This window comes from Idiotropiscis lumnitzeri, chromosome 9, assembly GCF_059441095.1.
Source record: "Idiotropiscis lumnitzeri isolate Australia: NSW breed Sydney's pygmy pipehorse chromosome 9, RoL_Ilum_1.0, whole genome shotgun sequence".
NCBI lineage: Eukaryota > Metazoa > Chordata > Actinopteri > Syngnathiformes > Syngnathidae > Idiotropiscis > Idiotropiscis lumnitzeri.
The window spans coordinates 21,146,082-21,168,745 of NC_142399.1; the positions used below are offsets into that span (position 1 = coordinate 21,146,082).

The 22,664-nt window shown below is 43.3% G+C and overlaps 21 non-coding genes across 21 annotated transcripts; all 21 read right to left on the minus strand.

Moving 5' to 3' along the window:
• Positions 1–2,099: 2,099 nt before the first annotated feature.
• Positions 2,100–2,171, minus strand: trnah-gug (transfer RNA histidin (anticodon GUG)). The gene has a single exon. It is a non-coding gene; the product is annotated as a tRNA-His (tRNA).
• A 450-nt stretch (positions 2,172–2,621) lies between these two features.
• On the minus strand, positions 2,622–2,694 carry trnar-acg (transfer RNA arginine (anticodon ACG)). The gene has a single exon. It is a non-coding gene; the product is annotated as a tRNA-Arg (tRNA).
• A 777-nt stretch (positions 2,695–3,471) lies between these two features.
• trnah-gug (transfer RNA histidin (anticodon GUG)) lies at positions 3,472–3,543 on the minus strand. The gene has a single exon. It is a non-coding gene; the product is annotated as a tRNA-His (tRNA).
• A 450-nt stretch (positions 3,544–3,993) lies between these two features.
• On the minus strand, positions 3,994–4,066 carry trnar-acg (transfer RNA arginine (anticodon ACG)). The gene has a single exon. It is a non-coding gene; the product is annotated as a tRNA-Arg (tRNA).
• A 777-nt stretch (positions 4,067–4,843) lies between these two features.
• On the minus strand, positions 4,844–4,915 carry trnah-gug (transfer RNA histidin (anticodon GUG)). Its single transcript has one exon. It is a non-coding gene; the product is annotated as a tRNA-His (tRNA).
• Positions 4,916–5,365: 450 nt separating this feature from the next.
• Positions 5,366–5,438, minus strand: trnar-acg (transfer RNA arginine (anticodon ACG)). Its single transcript has one exon. It is a non-coding gene; the product is annotated as a tRNA-Arg (tRNA).
• A 613-nt stretch (positions 5,439–6,051) lies between these two features.
• trnar-acg (transfer RNA arginine (anticodon ACG)) lies at positions 6,052–6,124 on the minus strand. Its single transcript has one exon. It is a non-coding gene; the product is annotated as a tRNA-Arg (tRNA).
• Positions 6,125–8,274: 2,150 nt separating this feature from the next.
• On the minus strand, positions 8,275–8,346 carry trnah-gug (transfer RNA histidin (anticodon GUG)). Its single transcript has one exon. It is a non-coding gene; the product is annotated as a tRNA-His (tRNA).
• Positions 8,347–8,796: 450 nt separating this feature from the next.
• Positions 8,797–8,869, minus strand: trnar-ucg (transfer RNA arginine (anticodon UCG)). Its single transcript has one exon. It is a non-coding gene; the product is annotated as a tRNA-Arg (tRNA).
• A 612-nt stretch (positions 8,870–9,481) lies between these two features.
• Positions 9,482–9,554, minus strand: trnar-acg (transfer RNA arginine (anticodon ACG)). Its single transcript has one exon. It is a non-coding gene; the product is annotated as a tRNA-Arg (tRNA).
• A 613-nt stretch (positions 9,555–10,167) lies between these two features.
• trnar-acg (transfer RNA arginine (anticodon ACG)) lies at positions 10,168–10,240 on the minus strand. The gene has a single exon. It is a non-coding gene; the product is annotated as a tRNA-Arg (tRNA).
• A 1,463-nt stretch (positions 10,241–11,703) lies between these two features.
• trnah-gug (transfer RNA histidin (anticodon GUG)) lies at positions 11,704–11,775 on the minus strand. The gene has a single exon. It is a non-coding gene; the product is annotated as a tRNA-His (tRNA).
• Positions 11,776–12,225: 450 nt separating this feature from the next.
• On the minus strand, positions 12,226–12,298 carry trnar-ucg (transfer RNA arginine (anticodon UCG)). Its single transcript has one exon. It is a non-coding gene; the product is annotated as a tRNA-Arg (tRNA).
• Positions 12,299–14,282: 1,984 nt separating this feature from the next.
• trnar-acg (transfer RNA arginine (anticodon ACG)) lies at positions 14,283–14,355 on the minus strand. The gene has a single exon. It is a non-coding gene; the product is annotated as a tRNA-Arg (tRNA).
• Positions 14,356–15,818: 1,463 nt separating this feature from the next.
• Positions 15,819–15,890, minus strand: trnah-gug (transfer RNA histidin (anticodon GUG)). The gene has a single exon. It is a non-coding gene; the product is annotated as a tRNA-His (tRNA).
• A 2,670-nt stretch (positions 15,891–18,560) lies between these two features.
• On the minus strand, positions 18,561–18,632 carry trnah-gug (transfer RNA histidin (anticodon GUG)). Its single transcript has one exon. It is a non-coding gene; the product is annotated as a tRNA-His (tRNA).
• A 450-nt stretch (positions 18,633–19,082) lies between these two features.
• trnar-acg (transfer RNA arginine (anticodon ACG)) lies at positions 19,083–19,155 on the minus strand. Its single transcript has one exon. It is a non-coding gene; the product is annotated as a tRNA-Arg (tRNA).
• A 777-nt stretch (positions 19,156–19,932) lies between these two features.
• On the minus strand, positions 19,933–20,004 carry trnah-gug (transfer RNA histidin (anticodon GUG)). The gene has a single exon. It is a non-coding gene; the product is annotated as a tRNA-His (tRNA).
• Positions 20,005–20,454: 450 nt separating this feature from the next.
• trnar-acg (transfer RNA arginine (anticodon ACG)) lies at positions 20,455–20,527 on the minus strand. Its single transcript has one exon. It is a non-coding gene; the product is annotated as a tRNA-Arg (tRNA).
• A 777-nt stretch (positions 20,528–21,304) lies between these two features.
• Positions 21,305–21,376, minus strand: trnah-gug (transfer RNA histidin (anticodon GUG)). The gene has a single exon. It is a non-coding gene; the product is annotated as a tRNA-His (tRNA).
• Positions 21,377–21,826: 450 nt separating this feature from the next.
• Positions 21,827–21,899, minus strand: trnar-acg (transfer RNA arginine (anticodon ACG)). Its single transcript has one exon. It is a non-coding gene; the product is annotated as a tRNA-Arg (tRNA).
• Between the last annotated feature and the right edge of the window lie 765 nt (positions 21,900–22,664).

Sequence of the window (22,664 nt, forward strand, 5' to 3'; positions counted from 1 at the left end):
TCCCCACTGGTCAAGCAAGGAACACTATCGGTGAAGCTGAGGCTGCCGTGACCCGGATTCAAACCGGGGTTGCTGCGGCCAAAACACAGAGTACTAACCAATATACAATCACGACCCCGAATGTGTTGCTATGCAATGGCAGAATTGTCTCTCCACCGCTGACAGCTACACGTAAGGCCAAAATAAAATGCAACAGACGGGTTTCTTAGAAAGGACGACTGAAACAATGTTCAATGATTTTCATTGGCAGAAAACTCCTTCAGTATTTAATGAAACTCATACATTTCAGAAATCTTGAATCCCAATTCAGTGGGAATGAATTTTCTATTTTGCGGAATCTTGATTTTGAGATTTAAGCAACCTTTTCCAATGACAGGACGACCTTCTTGAAGGAAAAGGCACTTCTAAAATTGTGTTGAAGAATGTAACTCTCCAGGTTAATGTTTGACAAAGAGTTTATTAAGCACTGGAAGGACCTTTTCCTTGTTGACATTGGTGAAGTGAGCACTCCCCAGTGAATTCATGAAAAGATACACGATGCACAGGTTTAGCACAAAATGTAAGACGAGCTAGCTGGGAGTCAAACCTAGAATGTCCTGAACCATTATCAGATGCGGTATCCATTGCGCCACTCGCCCCACTCATGTGTGGAGTTGTCTGTAAGACATCTGGGGGAACTCGTATCTCCCCACTGGTCAAGCAAGCAACTCTATTGGTGGAGCTGAGGCTGCCGTGAACCGGAACCGAACCTGTCTTGCTGCGGCCAGAACATAGAGAACTAACACCGATACGATCACGGCCCCCGAGTGTATAGCTATGCAATGGCAAAATTGTCTGTCTACTGCTGACAGCTACACTTACGGCCAAAATAAAATGCAACAGACTGTTTTTTTAGAAAGGACGACTCAAACAATGTTAAATGACTTTCATTGGCAGAAAACTCCTTCAGTATTTCATGAAACTCATACAATTCAGAAATCTTGAATACCAATTCAGTGGGAATGAATTTTCTATTTCGCAGGATCTTGATTTTGAGATTTAAGCAACCTTTTCCAATGACAGGACGACCTTCTTGAAGGAAAAGTTACTTCTAAAATTGTGTTGAAGAATGTAACTCCAGGTTAATGTTTGACAAAGAGTTTATTAAGCACTGGAAGGACCTTCTCCTTGTTGACATTGGTGAAGTGAGCCCTCTCCAGTGAATTCATGAAAAGATACACGATGCACAGGTTTAGCACAAAATGTAAGACGAGCTAGCTGGGAGTCAAACCTAGAATGTCCTGAACCATTATCAGATGCGGTATCCATTGCGCCACTCGCCCCACTCATGTGTGGAGTTGTCTGTAAGACATCTGGGGGGACTCGTATCTCCCCACTAGTGAAGCAAGCAAATCTATTGGTGGAGCTGAGGCTGCCGTGACCCAGAACCGAACCTGTGTTGCTGCTGCCAGAACATAGAAAACTAACACCGATACGATCACGGCCCCGAGTGTATAGCTATGCGATGGCAAAATTGTCTGTCTACCGCTGACAGCTACACGTACGGCCAAAATAAAATGCAACAGACTGTTTTTTTTAGAAAGGACGACTCAAACAATGCTAAATGACTTTCATTGGCAGAAAACTCCTTAAGTATTTCATGAAACTCATACAATTCAGAAATCTTGAATACCAATTCAGTGGGAATGAATTTTCTATTTCGCAGGATCTGGATTTTGAGATTTAAGCAACCTTTTCCAATGACAGGATGACCTTCTTGAAGGAAAAGGTACTTCTAAAATTGTGTTGAAGAATGTAACTCTCCAGGTTAATGTTTGACAAAGAGTTTATTAAGCACTGGAAGGACCTTTTCCTTGTTGAGATTGGTGAAGTGAGCCCTCTCCAGTGAATTCATGAAAAGATACACGATGCAATGGTTTAGCACAAAATGTAAGACGAGCTTGCTGGGAGTCAAACCTCGAATGTCCTGAATCATTATCAGATGCGGTATCCATTGCGCCACTCGCCCCACCCATGTGTGGAGTTTTCTGTAAGACTTCGGGTGGGGACGCGTATCTCCCCACTGGTCAAGCAAGCAACACTATTGGTGAAGCTGAGGCTGCCGTGACCCGGATTCGAACCGGGGTTGCTGCGGCCACAACACAGAGTACTAACCACTATACGATCACGGCCCCGAGTGTGTTGCTATGCAATGGCAGAATTGTCTCTGCACCGCTGACAGCTACACGTAAGGCCAAAATAAAATGCAACAGACGGGTTTCGTAGATAGGACGACTGAAACAATGTTCAATGATTCTCATTGGCAGAAAACTCCTTCAGTATTTAATGAAACTCATACATTTCAGAAATCTTGAATCCCAATTCAGTGGGAATGAATTTTCTATTTTGCGGAATCTTGATTTTGAGATTTAAGCAACCTTTTCCAATGACAGGACGACCTTCTTGAAGGAAAAGGTACTTCTAAAATTCTGTTGAAGAATGTAACTCTCCAGGTTAATGTTTGACAAAGAGTTTATTCAGCACTGGAAGGACCTTCTCCTTGTTGACATTGGTGAAGAAAGCCCTCTCCAGAGAATTCATAAAAAGATACACAATGCACAGGTTTAGCACAAAATGTAAGACGAGCTAGCTAGGAGTCGAACCTAGAATCTTCTGATCCGTAGTCAGATGCGTTATCCATTGCGCCACTAGCCCCACGAATGTGTGTAGTTGTCTGAAAGACATCGGGTGGGGACGCGTATCTCTCCACTGGTCAAGCAAGCAACACTATTGGTGAAGCTGAGGCTGCCGTGACACGGACTCGAACCGGGGTTGCGGCGGCCACAACACAGAGTACTAATCACTATACGATCACTGCCCCGAGTGTGTTGCTATGCAATGGCAGAATTGTCTCTCCACCGCTGACAGCTACACGTAAGGCCAAAATAAAATGCAACAGACGGGTTTCTTAGAAAGGACGACTGAAACAATGTTCAATGATTTTCATTGGCAGAAAACTCCTTCAGTATTTAATGAAACTCATACATTTCAGAAATCTTGAATCCCAATTCAGTGGGAATGAATTTTCTATTTTGCGGAATCTTGATTTTGAGATTTAAGCAACCTTTTCCAATGACAGGACGACCTTCTTGAAGGAAAAGGTACTTCTAAAATTGTGATGAAGAATGTAACTCTCCAGGTTAATGTTTGACAAAGAGTTTATTAAGCACTGGAAGGACCTTTTCCTTGTTGACATTGGTGATGTGAGCCCTCCCCAGTGAAATCATGAAAAGATACACGATGCACAGGTTTAGCACAAAATGTAAGACCAGCTAGCTGGGAGTCAAACCTAGAATGTCCTGAACCATTATCAGATGCGGTATCCATTGCGCCACTCGCCCCACTCATGTGTGGAGTTGTCTGTAAGACATCGGGTGGGGACGCGTATGTCTCCATTGGTCAAGCAAGCAACACTATTGGTGAAGCTGAGGCTGCCGTGACCCGGATTCGAACCAGGGTTGCTGCGGCCACAACACAGAGTACTAACCACTATACGATCACGGCCCCGTGTGAGTTGCTATGCAATGGCAGAATTATCTCTGCACCGCTGACAGCTACACGTAAGGCCAAAATAAAATGCAACAGACGGGTTTCGTAGATAGGACGACTGAAACAATGTTAAATGACTTTCATTGGCAGAAAACTCCTTCAGTATTTAATGAAACTCATACATTTCAGAAATCTTGAATCCCAATTCAGTGGGAATGAATTTTCTATTTTGCGGAATCTTGATTTTGAGATTTAAGCTACCTTTTCCAATGACAGGACGACCTTCTTGAAGGAAAAGGTACTTCTAAAATTGTGTTGAAGAATGTAACTCTCCAGGTTAATGTTTGACAAAGAGTTTATTCAGCACTGGAAGGACCTTCTCCTTGTTGACATTTGTGAAGAAAGCCCTCTCCAGAGAATTCATAAAAAGATACACAATGCACAGGTTTAGCACAAAATGTAAGACGAGCTAGCTAGGAGTCGAACCTAGAATCTTCTGATCCGTAGTCAGATGCGTTATCCATTGCGCCACTAGCCCTACGCATGTGCGTAGTTGTCTGAAAGACATCGGGTGGGGACGCGTATCTCCCCACTGGTCAAGCAAGGAACACTATCGGTGAAGCTGAGGCTGCCGTGACCCGGATTCAAACCGGGGTTGCTGCGGCCAAAACACAGAGTACTAACCAATATACAATCACGACCCCGAATGTGTTGCTATGCAATGGCAGAATTGTCTCTCCACCGCTGACAGCTACACGTAAGGCCAAAATAAAATGCAACAGACGGGTTTCTTAGAAAGGACGACTGAAACAATGTTCAATGATTTTCATTGGCAGAAAACTCCTTCAGTATTTAATGAAACTCATACATTTCAGAAATCTTGAATCCCAATTCAGTGGGAATTAATTTTCTATTTTGCGGAATCTTGATTTTGAGATTTAAGCAACCTTTTCCAATGACAGGACGACCTTCTTGAAGGAAAAGGTACTTCTAAAATTGTGATGAAGAATGTAACTCTCAAGGTTAATGTTTGACAAAGAGTTTATTAAGCACTGGAAGGACCTTTTCCTTGTTGACATTGGTGATGTGAGCCCTCCCCAGTGAAATCATGAAAAGATACACGATGCACAGGTTTAGCACAAAATGTAAGACCAGCTAGCTGGGAGTCAAACCTAGAATGTCCTGAACCATTATCAGATGCGGTATCCATTGCGCCACTCGCCCCACTCATGTGTGGAGTTGTCTGTAAGACATCGGGTGGGGACGCGTATGTCTCCATTGGTCAAGCAAGCAACACTATTGGTGAAGCTGAGGCTGCCGTGACCCGGATTCGAACCGGGGTTGCTGCGGCCACAACACAGAGTACTAACCACTATACGATCACGGCCCCGTGTGAGTTGCTATGCAATGGCAGAATTATCTCTGCACCGCTGACAGCTACACGTAAGGCCAAAATAAAATGCAACAGACGGGTTTCGTAGATAGGACGACTGAAACAATGTTAAATGATTTTCATTGGCAGAAAACTCCTTCAGTATTTAATGAAACTCATACATTTCAGAAATCTTGAATCCCAATTCAGTGGGAATGAATTTTCTATTTTGCGGAATCTTGATTTTGAGATTTAAGCTACCTTTTCCAATGACAGGACGACCTTCTTGAAGGAAAAGGTACTTCTAAAATTGTGTTGAAGAATGTAACTCTCCAGGTTAATGTTTGACAAAGAGTTTATTCAGCACTGGAAGGACCTTCTCCTTGTTGACATTTGTGAAGAAAGCCCTCTCCAGAGAATTCATAAAAAGATACACAATGCACAGGTTTAGCACAAAATGTAAGACGAGCTAGCTAGGAGTCGAACCTAGAATCTTCTGATCCGTAGTCAGATGCGTTATCCATTGCGCCACTAGCCCTACGCATGTGTGTAGTTGTCTGAAAGACATCGGGTGGGGACGCGTATCTCCCCACTGGTCAAGCAAGGAACACTATCGGTGAAGCTGAGGCTGCCGTGACCCGGATTCAAACCGGGGTTGCTGCGGCCAAAACACAGAGTACTAACCAATATACAATCACGACCCCGAATGCGTTGCTATGCAATGGCAGAATTATCTCTGCACCGCTGACAGCTACACGTAAGGCCAAAATAAAATGCAACAGACGGGTTTCGTAGATAGGACGACTGAAACAATGTTAAATGATTTTCATTGGCAGAAAACTCCTTCAGTATTTAATGAAACTCATACATTTCAGAAATCTTGAATCCCAATTCAGTGGGAATGAATTTTCTATTTTGCGGAATCTTGATTTTGAGATTTAAGCAACCTTTTCCAATGACAGGACGACCTTCTTGAAGGAAAAGGTACTTCTAAAATTGTGTTGAAGAATGTAACTCTCCAGGTTAATGTTTGACAAAGAGTTTATTCAGCAGTGGAAGGACCTTCTCCTTGTTGACATTGGTGAAGAAAGCCCTCTCCAGAGAATTCATAAAAAGATACACAATGCACAGGTTTAGCACAAAATGTAAGACGAGCTAGCTAGGAGTCGAACCTAGAATCTTCTGATCCGTAGTCAGATGCGGTATCCATTGCGCCACTAGCCCCACGCATGTGTGTAGTTGTCTGTAAGACATCGGGTGGGGACGCATATCTCTCCACTGGTCAAGCAAGCAACACTATTGGTGAAGCTGAGGCTGCCGTGAAACGGGCTCGAACCAGGGTTGCTGCGGCCACAACACAGAGTACTAACCACTATACGAACACTGCCCCGAGTGTGTTGCTATGCAATGGCAGAATTGTCTCTCCACCGCTGACAGCTACATGTAAGGCCAAAATAAAATGCAACAGACAGGTTTCTTAGAAAGGACGACTGAAACAATGTTCAATGATTTTCATTGGCAGAAAACTCCTTCAGTATTTAATGAAACTCATACATTTCAGAAATCTTGAATCCCAATTCAGTTGGAATGAATTTTCTATTTTGCGGAATCTTGATTTTGAGATTTAAGCAACCTTTTCCAATGACAGGACGACCTTCTTGAAGGAAAAGGTACTTCTAAAATTGTGATGAAGAATGTAACTCTCCAGGTTAATGTTTGACAAAGAGTTTATTAAGCACTGGAAGGACCTTTTCCTTGTTGACATTGGTGAAGTGAGCCCTCTCCAGTGAATTCATGAAAACATACACGATGCACAGGTTTAGCACAAAATGTAAGACGAGCTAGCTGAGAGTCAAACCTAGAATGTCCTGAACCATTATCAGATGCGGTATCCATTGCGCCACTCGCCCCACTCATGTGTGGAGTTGTCTGTCAGACATCTGGGGGAACTCGTATCTCCCCACTGGTCAAGCAAGCAACTCTATTGGTGGAGCTGAGGCTGCCGTGAACCGGAACCGAACCTGTGTTGCTGCGGCCAGAACATAGAGAACTAACACCAATACGATCACGGCCCCCGAGTGTATAGCTATGCAATGGCAAAATTGTCTGTCTACTGCTGACAGCTACACTTACGGCCAAAATAAAATGCAACAGACTGTTTTTTTTAGAAAGGACGACTCAAACAATGTTAAATGACTTTCATTGGCAGAAAACTCCTTCAGTATTTCATGAAACTCATACAATTCAGAAATATTGAATACCAATTCAGTGGGAATGAATTTTCTATTTCGCAGGATCTTGATTTTGAGATTTAAGCAACCTTTTCCAATGACAGGACGACCTTCTTGAAGGAAAAGTTACTTCTAAAATTGTGTTAAAGAATGTAACTCTCCAGGTTAATGTTTGACAAAGAGTTTATTAAGCACTGGAAGGACCTTCTCCTTGTTGACATTGGTGAAGTGAGCCCTCTCCAGTGAATTCATGAAAAGATACACGATGCACAGGTTTAGCACAAAATGTAAGACGAGCTAGCTGGGAGTCAAACCTAGAATGTCCGGAACCATTATCAGATGCGGTATCCATTGCGCCACTCGCCCCACTCATGTGTGGAGTTGTCTGTAAGACATCTGGGGGGACTCGTATCTCCCCACTAGTGAAGCAAGCAACTCTATTGGTGGAGCTGAGGCTGCCGTGACCCAGAACCGAACCTGTGTTGCTGCGGCCAGAACATAGAAAATTAACACCGATACGATCACGGCCCCGAGTGTATAGCTATGCAATGGCAAAATTGTCTGTCTACCGCTGACAGCTACACGTACGGCCAAAATAAAATGCAACAGACTGTTTTTTTTAGAAAGGACGACTCAAACAATGTTAAATGACTTTCATTGGCAGAAAACTCCTTCAGTATTTCATGAAACTCATACAATTCAGAAATATTGAATACCAATTCAGTGGGAATGAATTTTCTATTTCGCAGGATCTTGATTTTGAGATTTAAGCAACCTTTTCCAATGACAGGACGACCTTCTTGAAGGAAAAGTTACTTCTAAAATTGTGTTAAAGAATGTAACTCTCCAGGTTAATGTTTGACAAAGAGTTTATTAAGCACTGGAAGGACCTTCTCCTTGTTGACATTGGTGAAGTGAGCCCTCTCCAGTGAATTCATGAAAAGATACACGATGCACAGGTTTAGCACAAAATGTAAGACGAGCTAGCTGGGAGTCAAACCTCAAATGTCCTGAACAATTATCAGATGCGGTATCCATTGCGCCACTCGCCCCACTCATGTGTGGAGTTGTCTGTAAGACATCGGGTGGGGACGCGTATGTCCCCATTGGTCAAGCAAGCAACACTATTGGTGAAGCTGAGGCTGCCGTGACCCGGATTCGAACCGGGGTTGCTGCGGCCACAACACAGAATACTAACCACTATACGATCACGGCCCCGCGTGAGTTGCTATGCAATGGCAGAATTATCTCTGCACCGCTGACAGCTACACGTAAGGCCAAAATAAAATGCAACAGACGGGTTTCTTAGAAAGGACGACTGAAACAATGTTCAATGATTTTCATTGGCAGAAAACTCCTTCAGTATTTAATGAAACTCATACATTTCAGAAATCTTGAATCCCAATTCAGTGGGAATGAATTTTCTATTTTGCGAAATCTTGATTTTGAGATTTAAGCAACCTTTTCCAATGACAGGACGACCTTCTTGAAGGAAAAGGTACTTCTAAAATTGTGTTGAAGAATGTAACTCTCCAGGTTAATGTTTGACAAAGAGTTTATTCAGCAGTGGAAGGACCTTCTTCTTGTTGACATTGGTGAAGAAAGCCCTCTCCAGAGAATTCATGAAAAGATACACAATGCACAGGTTTAGCACAAAATGTAAGACGAGCTAGCTAGGAGTCGAACCTAGAATCTTCTGATCCGAAGTCAGATGCGGTATCCATTGCGCCACTAGCCCCACGCATGTGTGTAGTTGTCTGTAAGACATCGGGTGGGGACGCGTATCTCTCCACTTGTCAAGCAAGCAACACTATTGATGAAGCTGAGGCTGCCGTGACACGGACTCGAACCGGGGTTGCTGCGGCCACAACACAGAGCACTAACCACTATACGATCACGGCCCCGAGTGTGTTGCTATGCAATGGCAGTATTGTCTCTCCACCGCTGACAGCTACACGTAAGGCCAAAATAAAATACAACAGACGGGTTTCTTAGAAAGGACGACTGAAACAATGTATAATGATTTTCATTGGCAGAAAACTCCTTCAGTATTTAATGAAACTCATACATTTCAGAAATCTTGAATCCCAATTCAGTGGGAATGAATTTTCTATTTTGCGGAATCTTGATTTTGAGATTTAAGCAACCTTTTCCAATGACAGGACGACATTCTTGAAGGAAAAGGTACTTCTAAATTGTGATGAAGAATGTAACTCTCCAGGTTAATGTTTGACAAAGAGTTTATTAAGCACTGGAAGGACCTTTTCCTTGTTGACATTGGTGATGTGAGCCCTCTCCAGTGAATTCATGAAAAGATACACGATGCACAGGTTTAGCACAAAATGTAAGACGAGCTAGCTAGGAGTCGAACATAGAATCTTCTGATCCGTAGTCAGATGCGTTATCCATTGCGCCACTAGCCCCACGCATGTGCGTAGTTGTCTGAAAGACATCGGGTGGGGACGCGTATCTCCCCACTGGTCAAGCAAGGAACACTATCGGTGAAGCTGAGGCTGCCGTGACGCGGATTCAAACCGGGGTTGCTGCGGCCACAACACAGAGTACTAACCAATATACAATCACGACCCCGAATGTGTTGCTATGCAATGGCAGAATTGTCTCTCCACCGCTGACAGCTACACGTTAGGCCAAAATAAAATACAACAGACGGGTTTCGTAGATAGGACGACTGAAACAATGTTAAATGATTTTCATTGGCAGAAAACTCCTTCAGTATTTAATGAAACTCATACATTTCAGAAATCTTGAATCCCAATTCAGTGGGAATGAATTTTCTATTTTGCGGAATCTTGATTTTGAGATTTAAGCTACCTTTTCCAATGACAGGACGACCTTCTTGAAGGAAAAGGTACTTCTAAAATTGTGTTGAAGAATGTAACTCTCCAGGTTAATGTTTGACAAAGAGTTTATTCAGCACTGGAAGGACCTTCTCCTTGTTGACATTTGTGAAGAAAGCCCTCTCCAGAGAATTCATAAAAAGATACACAATGCACAGGTTTAGCACAAAATGTAAGACGAGCTAGCTAGGAGTCGAACCTAGAATCTTATGATCCGTAGTCAGAAGCGTTATCCATTGCGCCACTAGCCCTACGCATGTGTGTAGTTGTCTGAAAGACATCGGGTGGGGACGCGTATCTCCCCACTGGTCAAGCAAGGAACACTATCGGTGAAGCTGAGGCTGCCGTGACGCGGATTCAAACCGGGGTTGCTGCGGCCACAACACAGAGTACTAACCAATATACAATCACGACCCCGAATGTGTTGCTATGCAATGGCAGAATTGTCTCTCCACCGCTGACAGCTACACGTTAGGCCAAAATAAAATACAACAGACGGGTTTCGTAGATAGGACGACTCAAACAATGTTAAATGACTTTCATTGGCAGAAAACTCCTTCAGTATTTCATGAAACTCATACAATTCAGAAATATTGAATACCAATTCAGTGGGAATGAATTTTCTATTTCGCAGGATCTTGATTTTGAGATTTAAGCAACCTTTTCCAATGACAGGACGACCTTCTTGAAGGAAAAGTTACTTCTAAAATTGTGTTAAAGAATGTAACTCTCCAGGTTAATGTTTGACAAAGAGTTTATTAAGCACTGGAAGGACCTTCTCCTTGTTGACATTGGTGAAGTGAGCCCTCTCCAGTGAATTCATGAAAAGATACACGATGCACAGGTTTAGCACAAAATGTAAGACGAGCTAGCTGGGAGTCAAACCTAGAATGTCCGGAACCATTATCAGATGCGGTATCCATTGCGCCACTCGCCCCACTCATGTGTGGAGTTGTCTGTAAGACATCTGGGGGGACTCGTATCTCCCCACTAGTGAAGCAAGCAACTCTATTGGTGGAGCTGAGGCTGCCGTGACCCAGAACCGAACCTGTGTTGCTGCGGCCAGAACATAGAAAATTAACACCGATACGATCACGGCCCCGAGTGTATAGCTATGCAATGGCAAAATTGTCTGTCTACCGCTGACAGCTACACGTACGGCCAAAATAAAATGCAACAGACTGTTTTTTTTAGAAAGGACGACTCAAACAATGTTAAATGACTTTCATTGGCAGAAAACTCCTTCAGTATTTCATGAAACTCATACAATTCAGAAATCTTGAATACCAATTCAGTGGGAATGAATTTTCTATTTCACAGGATCTGGATTTTGAGATTTAAGCAACCTTTTCCAATGACAGGATGACCTTCTTGAAGGAAAAGGTACTTCTAAAATTGTGTTGAAGAATGTAACTCTCCAGGTTAATGTTTGACAAAGAGTTTATTAAGCACTGGAAGGACCTTTTCCTTGTTGAGATTGGTGAAGTGAGCCCTCTCCAGTGAATTCATGAAAAGATACACGATGCACAGGTTTAGCACAAAATGTAAGACGAGCTAGCTGGGAGTCAAACCTCAAATGTCCTGAACAATTATCAGATGCGGTATCCATTGCGCCACTCGCCCCACTCATGTGTGGAGTTGTCTGTAAGACATCGGGTGGGGACGCGTATGTCCCCATTGGTCAAGCAAGCAACACTATTGGTGAAGCTGAGGCTGCCGTGACCCGGATTCGAACCAGGGTTGCTGCGGCCACAACACAGAGTACTAACCACTATACGATCACGGCCCCGAGTGAGTTGCTATGCAATGGCAGAATTATCTCTGCACCGCTGACAGCTACACGTAAGGCCAAAATAAAATGCAACAGACGGGTTTCTTAGAAAGGACGACTGAAACAATGTTCAATGATTTTCATTGGCAGAAAACTCCTTCAGTATTTAATGAAACTCATACATTTCAGAAATCTTGAATCCCAATTCAGTGGGAATGAATTTTCTATTTTGCGAAATCTTGATTTTGAGATTTAAGCAACCTTTTCCAATGACAGGACGACCTTCTTGAAGGAAAAGGTACTTCTAAAATTGTGTTGAAGAATGTAACTCTCCAGGTTAATGTTTGACAAAGAGTTTATTCAGCAGTGGAAGGACCTTCTTCTTGTTGACATTGGTGAAGAAAGCCCTCTCCAGAGAATTCATGAAAAGATACACAATGCACAGGTTTAGCACAAAATGGAAGACGAGCTAGCTAGGAGTCGAACCTAGAATCTTCTGATCCGAAGTCAGACGCGGTATCCATTGCGCCACTAGCCCCACGCATGTGTGTAGTTGTCTGTAAGACATCGGGTGGGGACGCGTATCTCTCCACTTGTCAAGCAAGCAACACTATTGGTGAAGCTGAGGCTGCCGTGACACGGACTCGAACCGGGGTTGCTGCGGCCACAACACAGAGCACTAACCACTATACGATCACGGCCCCGAGTGTGTTGCTATGCAATGGCAGCATTGTCTCTCCACCGCTGACAGCTACACGTAAGGCCAAAATAAAATACAATCGACGGGTTTCTTAGAAAGGACGACTGAAACAATGTTAAATGACTTTCATTGGCAGAAAACTCCTTCAGTATTTCATGAAACTCATACAATTCAGAAATCTTGAATACCAATTCAGTGGGAATGAATTTTCTATTTCGCAGGATCTTGATTTTGAGATTTAAGCAACCTTTTCCAATGACAGGACGACCTTCTTGAAGGAAAAGTTACTTCTAAAATTGTGTTGAAGAATGTAACTCTACAGGTTAATGTTTGACAAAGAGTTTATTAAGCACTGGAAGGACCTTCTCCTTGTTGACATTGGTGATGTGAGCCCTCTCCAGTGAATTCATGAAAAGATACACGATGCACAGGTTTAGCACAAAATGTAAGACGAGGTAGCTGGGAGTCAAACCTCGAATGTCCTGAACCATTATCAGATGCGGTATCCATTGCGCCACTCGCCCCACTCATGTGTGGAGTTTTCTGTTAGACATCTGGGGGGACTCGTATCTCCCCACTGGTCAAGCAAGCAACTCTATTGGTGGAGCTGAGGCTGCCGTGAACCGGAACCGAACCTGTGTTGCTGCGGCCAGAACATAGAGAACTAACACCGATACGATCACGGCCCCGAGTGTATAGCTATGCAATGGCAAAATTGTCTGTCTACTGCCGACAGCTACACTTACGGCCAAAATAAAATGCAACAGACTGTGTTTTTAGAAAGGACGACTCAAACAATGTTAAATGACTTTCATTGGCAGAAAACTCCTTCAGTATTTCATGAAACTCATACAATTCAGAAATCTTGAATACCAATTCAGTGGGAATGAATTTTCTATTTCGCAGGATCTTGATTTTGAGATTTAAGCAACCTTTTCCAATGACAGGACGACCTTCTTGAAGGAAAAGTTACTTCTAAAATTGTGTTGAAGAATGTAACTCTACAGGTTAATGTTTGACAAAGAGTTTATTAAGCACTGGAAGGACCTTCTCCTTGTTGACATTGGTGAAGTGAGCCCTCTCCAGTGAATTCATGAAAAGATACACGATGCACAGGTTTAGCACAAAATGTAAGACGAGCTAGCTGGGAGTCAAACCTAGAATCTTCTGATCCGTAGTCAGATGCGTTATCCATTGCGCCACTCGCCCCACTCATGTGTGGAGTTGTCTGTAAGACATCTGGGGGGACTCGTGTCTCCCCACTAGTCAAGGAAGCAACTCCATGGGTGGAGCTGAGGCTGCCGTGACCCAGAACCGAACCTGTGTTGCTGCGGCCAGAACATAGAAAACTAACACCGATACGATCACGGCCCCGAGTGTATAGCTATGCGATGGCAAAATTGTCTGTCTACCGCTGACAGCTACACGTACGGCCAAAATAAAATGCAACAGACTGGTTTTTTTAGAAAGGACGACTCAAACAATGTTAAATGATTTTCATTGGCAGAAAACTCCTTCAGTATTTAATGAAACTCATACATTTCAGAAATCTTGAATCCCAATTCAGTGGGAATGAATTTTCTATTTTGCGGAATCTTGATTTTGAGATTTAAGCTACCTTTTCCAATGACAGGACGACCTTCTTGAAGGAAAAGGTACTTCTAAAATTGTGTTGAAGAATGTAACTCTCCAGGTTAATGTTTGACAAAGAGTTTATTCAGCACTGGAAGGACCTTCTCCTTGTTGACATTGGTGAAGAAAGCCCTCTCCAGAGAATTCATAAAAAGATACACAATGCACAGGTTTAGCACAAAATGTAAGACGAGCTAGCTAGGAGTCGAACCTAGAATCTTCTGATCCGTAGTCAGATGCGTTATCCATTGCGCCACTAGCCCCACGAATGTGTGTAGTTGTCTGAAAGACATCGGGTGGGGACGCGTATCTCTCCACTGGTCAAGCAAGCAACACTATTGGTGAAGCTGAGGCTGCCGTGACACGGACTCGAACCGGGGTTGCGGCGGCCACAACACAGAGTACTAATCACTATACGATCACTGCCCCGAGTGTGGTGCTATGCAATGGCAGAATTGTCTCTCCACCGCTGACAGCTACACGTAAGGCCAAAATAAAATGCAACAGACGGGTTTCTTAGAAAGGACGACTGAAACAATGTTCAATGATTTTCATTGGCAGAAAACTCCTTCAGTATTTAATGAAACTCATACATTTCAGAAATCTTGAATCCCAATTCAGTGGGAATGAATTTTCTATTTTGCGGAATCTTGATTTTGAGATTTAAGCAACCTTTTCCAATGACAGGACGACCTTCTTGAAGGAAAAGGTACTTCTAAAATTGTGATGAAGAATGTAACTCTCCAGGTTAATGTTTGACAAAGAGTTTATTAAGCACTGGAAGGACCTTTTCCTTGTTGACATTGGTGATGTGAGCCCTCCCCAGTGAAATCATGAAAAGATACACGATGCACAGGTTTAGCACAAAATGTAAGACCAGCTAGCTGGGAGTCAAACCTAGAATGTCCTGAACCATTATCAGATGCGGTATCCATTGCGCCACTCGCCCCACTCATGTGTGGAGTTGTCTGTAAGACATCTGGGGGGACTCGTATCTCCCCACTGGTCAAGCAAGCAACTCTATTGGTGGAGCTGAGGCTGCCGTGACCCAGAACCGAACCTGTGTTGCTGCGGCCAGAAGATAGAAAACTAACACCGATACGATCACGGCCCCGAGTGTATAGCTATGCGATGGCAAAATTGTCTGTCTCCCGCTGACAGCTACACGTACGGCCAAAATAAAATGCAACAGACTGTTTTTTTTAGAAAGGACGACTCAAACAATGTTAAATGACTTTCATTGGCAGAAAACTCCTTCAGTATTTCATGAAACTCATACAATTCAGAAATCTTGAATACCAATTCAGTGGGAATGAATTTTCTATTTCGCAGGATCTGGATTTTGAGATTTAAGCAACCTTTTCCAATGACAGGACGACCTTCTTGAAGGAAAAGGTACTTCTAAAATTGTGTTGAAGAATGTAACTCTCCGGGTTAATGTTTGACAAAGAGTTTATTCAGCACTGGAAGGACCTTTTCCTTGTTGAGATTGGTGAAGTGAGCCCTCTCCAGTGAATTCATGAAAAGATACACGATGCACAGGTTTAGCACAAAATGTAAGACGAGCTAGCTGGGAGTCAAACCTCAAATGTCCTGAACAATTATCAGATGCGGTATCCATTGCGCCACTCGCCCCACTCATGTGTGGAGTAGTCTGTAAGACATCGGGTGGGGACGCGTATGTCCCCATTGGTCAAGCAAGCAACACTATTGGTGAAGCTGAGGCTGCCGTGACCCGGATTCGAACCGGGGTTGCTGCGGCCACAACACAGAGTACTAACCACTATACGATCACGGCCCCGAGTGAGTTGCTATGCAATGGCAGAATTATCTCTGCACCGCTGACAGCTACACGTAAGGCCAAAATAAAATGCAACAGACGGGTTTCGTAGATAGGACGACTGAAACAATGTTAAATGATTTTCATTGGCAGAAAACTCCTTCAGTATTTAATGAAACTCATACATTTCAGAAATCTTGAATCCCAATTCAGTGGGAATGAATTTTCTATTTTGCGGAATCTTGATTTTGAGATTTAAGCAACCTTTTCCAATGACAGGACGACCTTCTTGAAGGAAAAGGTACTTCTAAAATTGTGATGAAGAATGTAACTCTCCAGGTTAATGTTTGACAAAGAGTTTATTAAGCACTGGAAGGACCTTCTCCTTGTTCACATTGGTGAAGTGAGCCCTCTCCAGAGAATTCATGAAAAGATACACAATGCACAGGTTTAGCACAAAATGTAAGACGAGCTAGCTAGGAGTCGAACCTAGAATGTCCTGAACCATTATCAGATGCGGTATCCATTGCGCCACTAGCCCCACGCATGTGTGTAGTTGTCTGAAAGACATCGGGTGGGGACGCGTATCTCCCCACTGGTCAAGCAAGGAACACTATCGGTGAAGCTGAGGCTGCCGTGACCCGGATTCAAACCGGGGTTGCTGCGGCCAAAACACAGAGTACTAACCAATATACAATCACGACCCCGAATGTGTTGCTATGCAATGGCAGAATTGTCTCTCCACCGCTGACAGCTACACGTAAGGCCAAAATAAAATGCAACAGACGGGTTTCTTAGAAAGGACGACTGAAACAATGTTCAATGATTTTCATTGGCAGAAAACTCCTTCAGTATTTAATGAAACTCATACATTTCAGAAATCTTGAATCCCAATTCAGTGGGAATGAATTTTCTATTTTGCGGAATCTTGATTTTGAGATTTAAGCAACCTTTTCCAATGACAGGACGACCTTCTTGAAGGAAAAGGCACTTCTAAAATTGTGTTGAAGAATGTAACTCTCCAGGTTAATGTTTGACAAAGAGTTTATTAAGCACTGGAAGGACCTTTTCCTTGTTGACATTGGTGAAGTGAGCACTCCCCAGTGAATTCATGAAAAGATACACGATGCACAGGTTTAGCACAAAATGTAAGACGAGCTAGCTGGGAGTCAAACCTAGAATGTCCTGAACCATTATCAGATGCGGTGTCCATTGCGCCACTCGCCCCACTCATGTGTGGAGTTGTCTGTAAGACATCTGGGGGAACTCGTATCTCCCCACTGGTCAAGCAAGCAACTCTATTGGTGGAGCTGAGGCTGCCGTGAACCGGAACCGAACCTGTCTTGCTGCGGCCAGAACATAGAGAACTAACACCGATACGATCACGGCCCCCGAGTGTATAGCTATGCAATGGCAAAATTGTCTGTCTACTGCTGACAGCTACACTTACGGCCAAAATAAAATGCAACAGACTGTTTTTTTAGAAAGGACGACTCAAACAATGTTAAATGACTTTCATTGGCAGAAAACTCCTTCAGTATTTCATGAAACTCATACAATTCAGAAATCTTGAATACCAATTCAGTGGGAATGAATTTTCTATTTCGCAGGATCTTGATTTTGAGATTTAAGCAACCTTTTCCAATGACAGGACGACCTTCTTGAAGGAAAAGTTACTTCTAAAATTGTGTTGAAGAATGTAACTCCAGGTTAATGTTTGACAAAGAGTTTATTAAGCACTGGAAGGACCTTCTCCTTGTTGACATTGGTGAAGTGAGCCCTCTCCAGTGAATTCATGAAAAGATACACGATGCACAGGTTTAGCACAAAATGTAAGACGAGCTAGCTGGGAGTCAAACCTAGAATGTCCTGAACCATTATCAGATGCGGTATCCATTGCGCCACTCGCCCCACTCATGTGTGGAGTTGTCTGTAAGACATCTGGGGGGACTCGTATCTCCCCACTAGTGAAGCAAGCAAATCTATTGGTGGAGCTGAGGCTGCCGTGACCCAGAACCGAACCTGTGTTGCTGCTGCCAGAACATAGAAAACTAACACCGATACGATCACGGCCCCGAGTGTATAGCTATGCGATGGCAAAATTGTCTGTCTACCGCTGACAGCTACACGTACGGCCAAAATAAAATGCAACAGACTGTTTTTTTTAGAAAGGACGACTCAAACAATGCTAAATGACTTTCATTGGCAGAAAACTCCTTAAGTATTTCATGAAACTCATACAATTCAGAAATCTTGAATACCAATTCAGTGGGAATGAATTTTCTATTTCGCAGGATCTGGATTTTGAGATTTAAGCAACCTTTTCCAATGACAGGATGACCTTCTTGAAGGAAAAGGTACTTCTAAAATTGTGTTGAAGAATGTAACTCTCCAGGTTAATGTTTGACAAAGAGTTTATTAAGCACTGGAAGGACCTTTTCCTTGTTGAGATTGGTGAAGTGAGCCCTCTCCAGTGAATTCATGAAAAGATACACGATGCAATGGTTTAGCACAAAATGTAAGACGAGCTTGCTGGGAGTCAAACCTCGAATGTCCTGAATCATTATCAGATGCGGTATCCATTGCGCCACTCGCCCCACCCATGTGTGGAGTTTTCTGTAAGACTTCGGGTGGGGACGCGTATCTCCCCACTGGTCAAGCAAGCAACACTATTGGTGAAGCTGAGGCTGCCGTGACCCGGATTCGAACCGGGGTTGCTGCGGCCACAACACAGAGTACTAACCACTATACGATCACGGCCCCGAGTGTGTTGCTATGCAATGGCAGAATTGTCTCTGCACCGCTGACAGCTACACGTAAGGCCAAAATAAAATGCAACAGACGGGTTTCGTAGATAGGACGACTGAAACAATGTTCAATGATTCTCATTGGCAGAAAACTCCTTCAGTATTTAATGAAACTCATACATTTCAGAAATCTTGAATCCCAATTCAGTGGGAATGAATTTTCTATTTTGCGGAATCTTGATTTTGAGATTTAAGCAACCTTTTCCAATGACAGGACGACCTTCTTGAAGGAAAAGGTACTTCTAAAATTCTGTTGAAGAATGTAACTCTCCAGGTTAATGTTTGACAAAGAGTTTATTCAGCACTGGAAGGACCTTCTCCTTGTTGACATTGGTGAAGAAAGCCCTCTCCAGAGAATTCATAAAAAGATACACAATGCACAGGTTTAGCACAAAATGTAAGACGAGCTAGCTAGGAGTCGAACCTAGAATCTTCTGATCCGTAGTCAGATGCGTTATCCATTGCGCCACTAGCCCCACGAATGTGTGTAGTTGTCTGAAAGACATCGGGTGGGGACGCGTATCTCTCCACTGGTCAAGCAAGCAACACTATTGGTGAAGCTGAGGCTGCCGTGACACGGACTCGAACCGGGGTTGCGGCGGCCACAACACAGAGTACTAATCACTATACGATCACTGCCCCGAGTGTGTTGCTATGCAATGGCAGAATTGTCTCTCCACCGCTGACAGCTACACGTAAGGCCAAAATAAAATGCAACAGACGGGTTTCTTAGAAAGGACGACTGAAACAATGTTCAATGATTTTCATTGGCAGAAAACTCCTTCAGTATTTAATGAAACTCATACATTTCAGAAATCTTGAATCCCAATTCAGTGGGAATGAATTTTCTATTTTGCGGAATCTTGATTTTGAGATTTAAGCAACCTTTTCCAATGACAGGACGACCTTCTTGAAGGAAAAGGTACTTCTAAAATTGTGATGAAGAATGTAACTCTCCAGGTTAATGTTTGACAAAGAGTTTATTAAGCACTGGAAGGACCTTTTCCTTGTTGACATTGGTGATGTGAGCCCTCCCCAGTGAAATCATGAAAAGATACACGATGCACAGGTTTAGCACAAAATGTAAGACCAGCTAGCTGGGAGTCAAACCTAGAATGTCCTGAACCATTATCAGATGCGGTATCCATTGCGCCACTCGCCCCACTCATGTGTGGAGTTGTCTGTAAGACATCGGGTGGGGACGCGTATGTCTCCATTGGTCAAGCAAGCAACACTATTGGTGAAGCTGAGGCTGCCGTGACCCGGATTCGAACCAGGGTTGCTGCGGCCACAACACAGAGTACTAACCACTATACGATCACGGCCCCGTGTGAGTTGCTATGCAATGGCAGAATTATCTCTGCACCGCTGACAGCTACACGTAAGGCCAAAATAAAATGCAACAGACGGGTTTCGTAGATAGGACGACTGAAACAATGTTAAATGACTTTCATTGGCAGAAAACTCCTTCAGTATTTAATGAAACTCATACATTTCAGAAATCTTGAATCCCAATTCAGTGGGAATGAATTTTCTATTTTGCGGAATCTTGATTTTGAGATTTAAGCTACCTTTTCCAATGATAGGACGACCTTCTTGAAGGAAAAGGTACTTCTAAAATTGTGTTGAAGAATGTAACTCTCCAGGTTAATGTTTGACAAAGAGTTTATTCAGCACTGGAAGGACCTTCTCCTTGTTGACATTTGTGAAGAAAGCCCTCTCCAGAGAATTCATAAAAAGATACACAATGCACAGGTTTAGCACAAAATGTAAGACGAGCTAGCTAGGAGTCGAACCTAGAATCTTCTGATCCGTAGTCAGATGCGTTATCCATTGCGCCACTAGCCCTACGCATGTGTGTAGTTGTCTGAAAGACATCGGGTGGGGACGCGTATCTCCCCACTGGTCAAGCAAGGAACACTATCGGTGAAGCTGAGGCTGCCGTGACCCGGATTCAAACCGGGGTTGCTGCGGCCAAAACACAGAGTACTAACCAATATACAATCACGACCCCGAATGTGTTGCTATGCAATGGCAGAATTGTCTCTCCACCGCTGACAGCTACACGTAAGGCCAAAATAAAATGCAACAGACGGGTTTCTTAGAAAGGACGACTGAAACAATGTTCAATGATTTTCATTGGCAGAAAACTCCTTCAGTATTTAATGAAACTCATACATTTCAGAAATCTTGAATCCCAATTCAGTGGGAATTAATTTTCTATTTTGCGGAATCTTGATTTTGAGATTTAAGCAACCTTTTCCAATGACAGGACGACCTTCTTGAAGGAAAAGGTACTTCTAAAATTGTGATGAAGAATGTAACTCTCAAGGTTAATGTTTGACAAAGAGTTTATTAAGCACTGGAAGGACCTTTTCCTTGTTGACATTGGTGATGTGAGCCCTCCCCAGTGAAATCATGAAAAGATACACGATGCACAGGTTTAGCACAAAATGTAAGACCAGCTAGCTGGGAGTCAAACCTAGAATGTCCTGAACCATTATCAGATGCGGTATCCATTGCGCCACTCGCCCCACTCATGTGTGGAGTTGTCTGTAAGACATCGGGTGGGGACGCGTATGTCTCCATTGGTCAAGCAAGCAACACTATTGGTGAAGCTGAGGCTGCCGTGACCCGGATTCGAACCGGGGTTGCTGCGGCCACAACACAGAGTACTAACCACTATACGATCACGGCCCCGTGTGAGTTGCTATGCAATGGCAGAATTATCTCTGCACCGCTGACAGCTACACGTAAGGCCAAAATAAAATGCAACAGACGGGTTTCGTAGATAGGACGACTGAAACAATGTTAAATGATTTTCATTGGCAGAAAACTCCTTCAGTATTTAATGAAACTCATACATTTCAGAAATCTTGAATCCCAATTCAGTGGGAATGAATTTTCTATTTTGCGGAATCTTGATTTTGAGATTTAAGCTACCTTTTCCAATGACAGGACGACCTTCTTGAAGGAAAAGGTACTTCTAAAATTGTGTTGAAGAATGTAACTCTCCAGGTTAATGTTTGACAAAGAGTTTATTCAGCACTGGAAGGACCTTCTCCTTGTTGACATTTGTGAAGAAAGCCCTCTCCAGAGAATTCATAAAAAGATACACAATGCACAGGTTTAGCACAAAATGTAAGACGAGCTAGCTAGGAGTCGAACCTAGAATCTTCTGATCCGTAGTCAGATGCGTTATCCATTGCGCCACTAGCCCTACGCATGTGTGTAGTTGTCTGAAAGACATCGGGTGGGGACGCGTATCTCCCCACTGGTCAAGCAAGGAACACTATCGGTGAAGCTGAGGCTGCCGTGACCCGGATTCAAACCGGGGTTGCTGCGGCCAAAACACAGAGTACTAACCAATATACAATCACGACCCCGAATGTGTTGCTATGCAATGGCAGAATTATCTCTGCACCGCTGACAGCTACACGTAAGGCCAAAATAAAATGCAACAGACGGGTTTCGTAGATAGGACGACTGAAACAATGTTAAATGATTTTCATTGGCAGAAAACTCCTTCAGTATTTAATGAAACTCATACATTTCAGAAATCTTGAATCCCAATTCAGTGGGAATGAATTTTCTATTTTGCGGAATCTTGATTTTGAGATTTAAGCAACCTTTTCCAATGACAGGACGACCTTCTTGAAGGAAAAGGTACTTCTAAAATTGTGTTGAAGAATGTAACTCTCCAGGTTAATGTTTGACAAAGAGTTTATTCAGCAGTGGAAGGACCTTCTCCTTGTTGACATTGGTGAAGTGAGCCCTCTCCAGTGAATTCATGAAAACATACACGATGCACAGGTTTAGCACAAAATGTAAGACGAGCTAGCTGAGAGTCAAACCTAGAATGTCCTGAACCATTATCAGATGCGGTATCCATTGCGCCACTCGCCCCACTCATGTGTGGAGTTGTCTGTCAGACATCTGGGGGAACTCGTATCTCCCCACTGGTCAAGCAAGCAACTCTATTGGT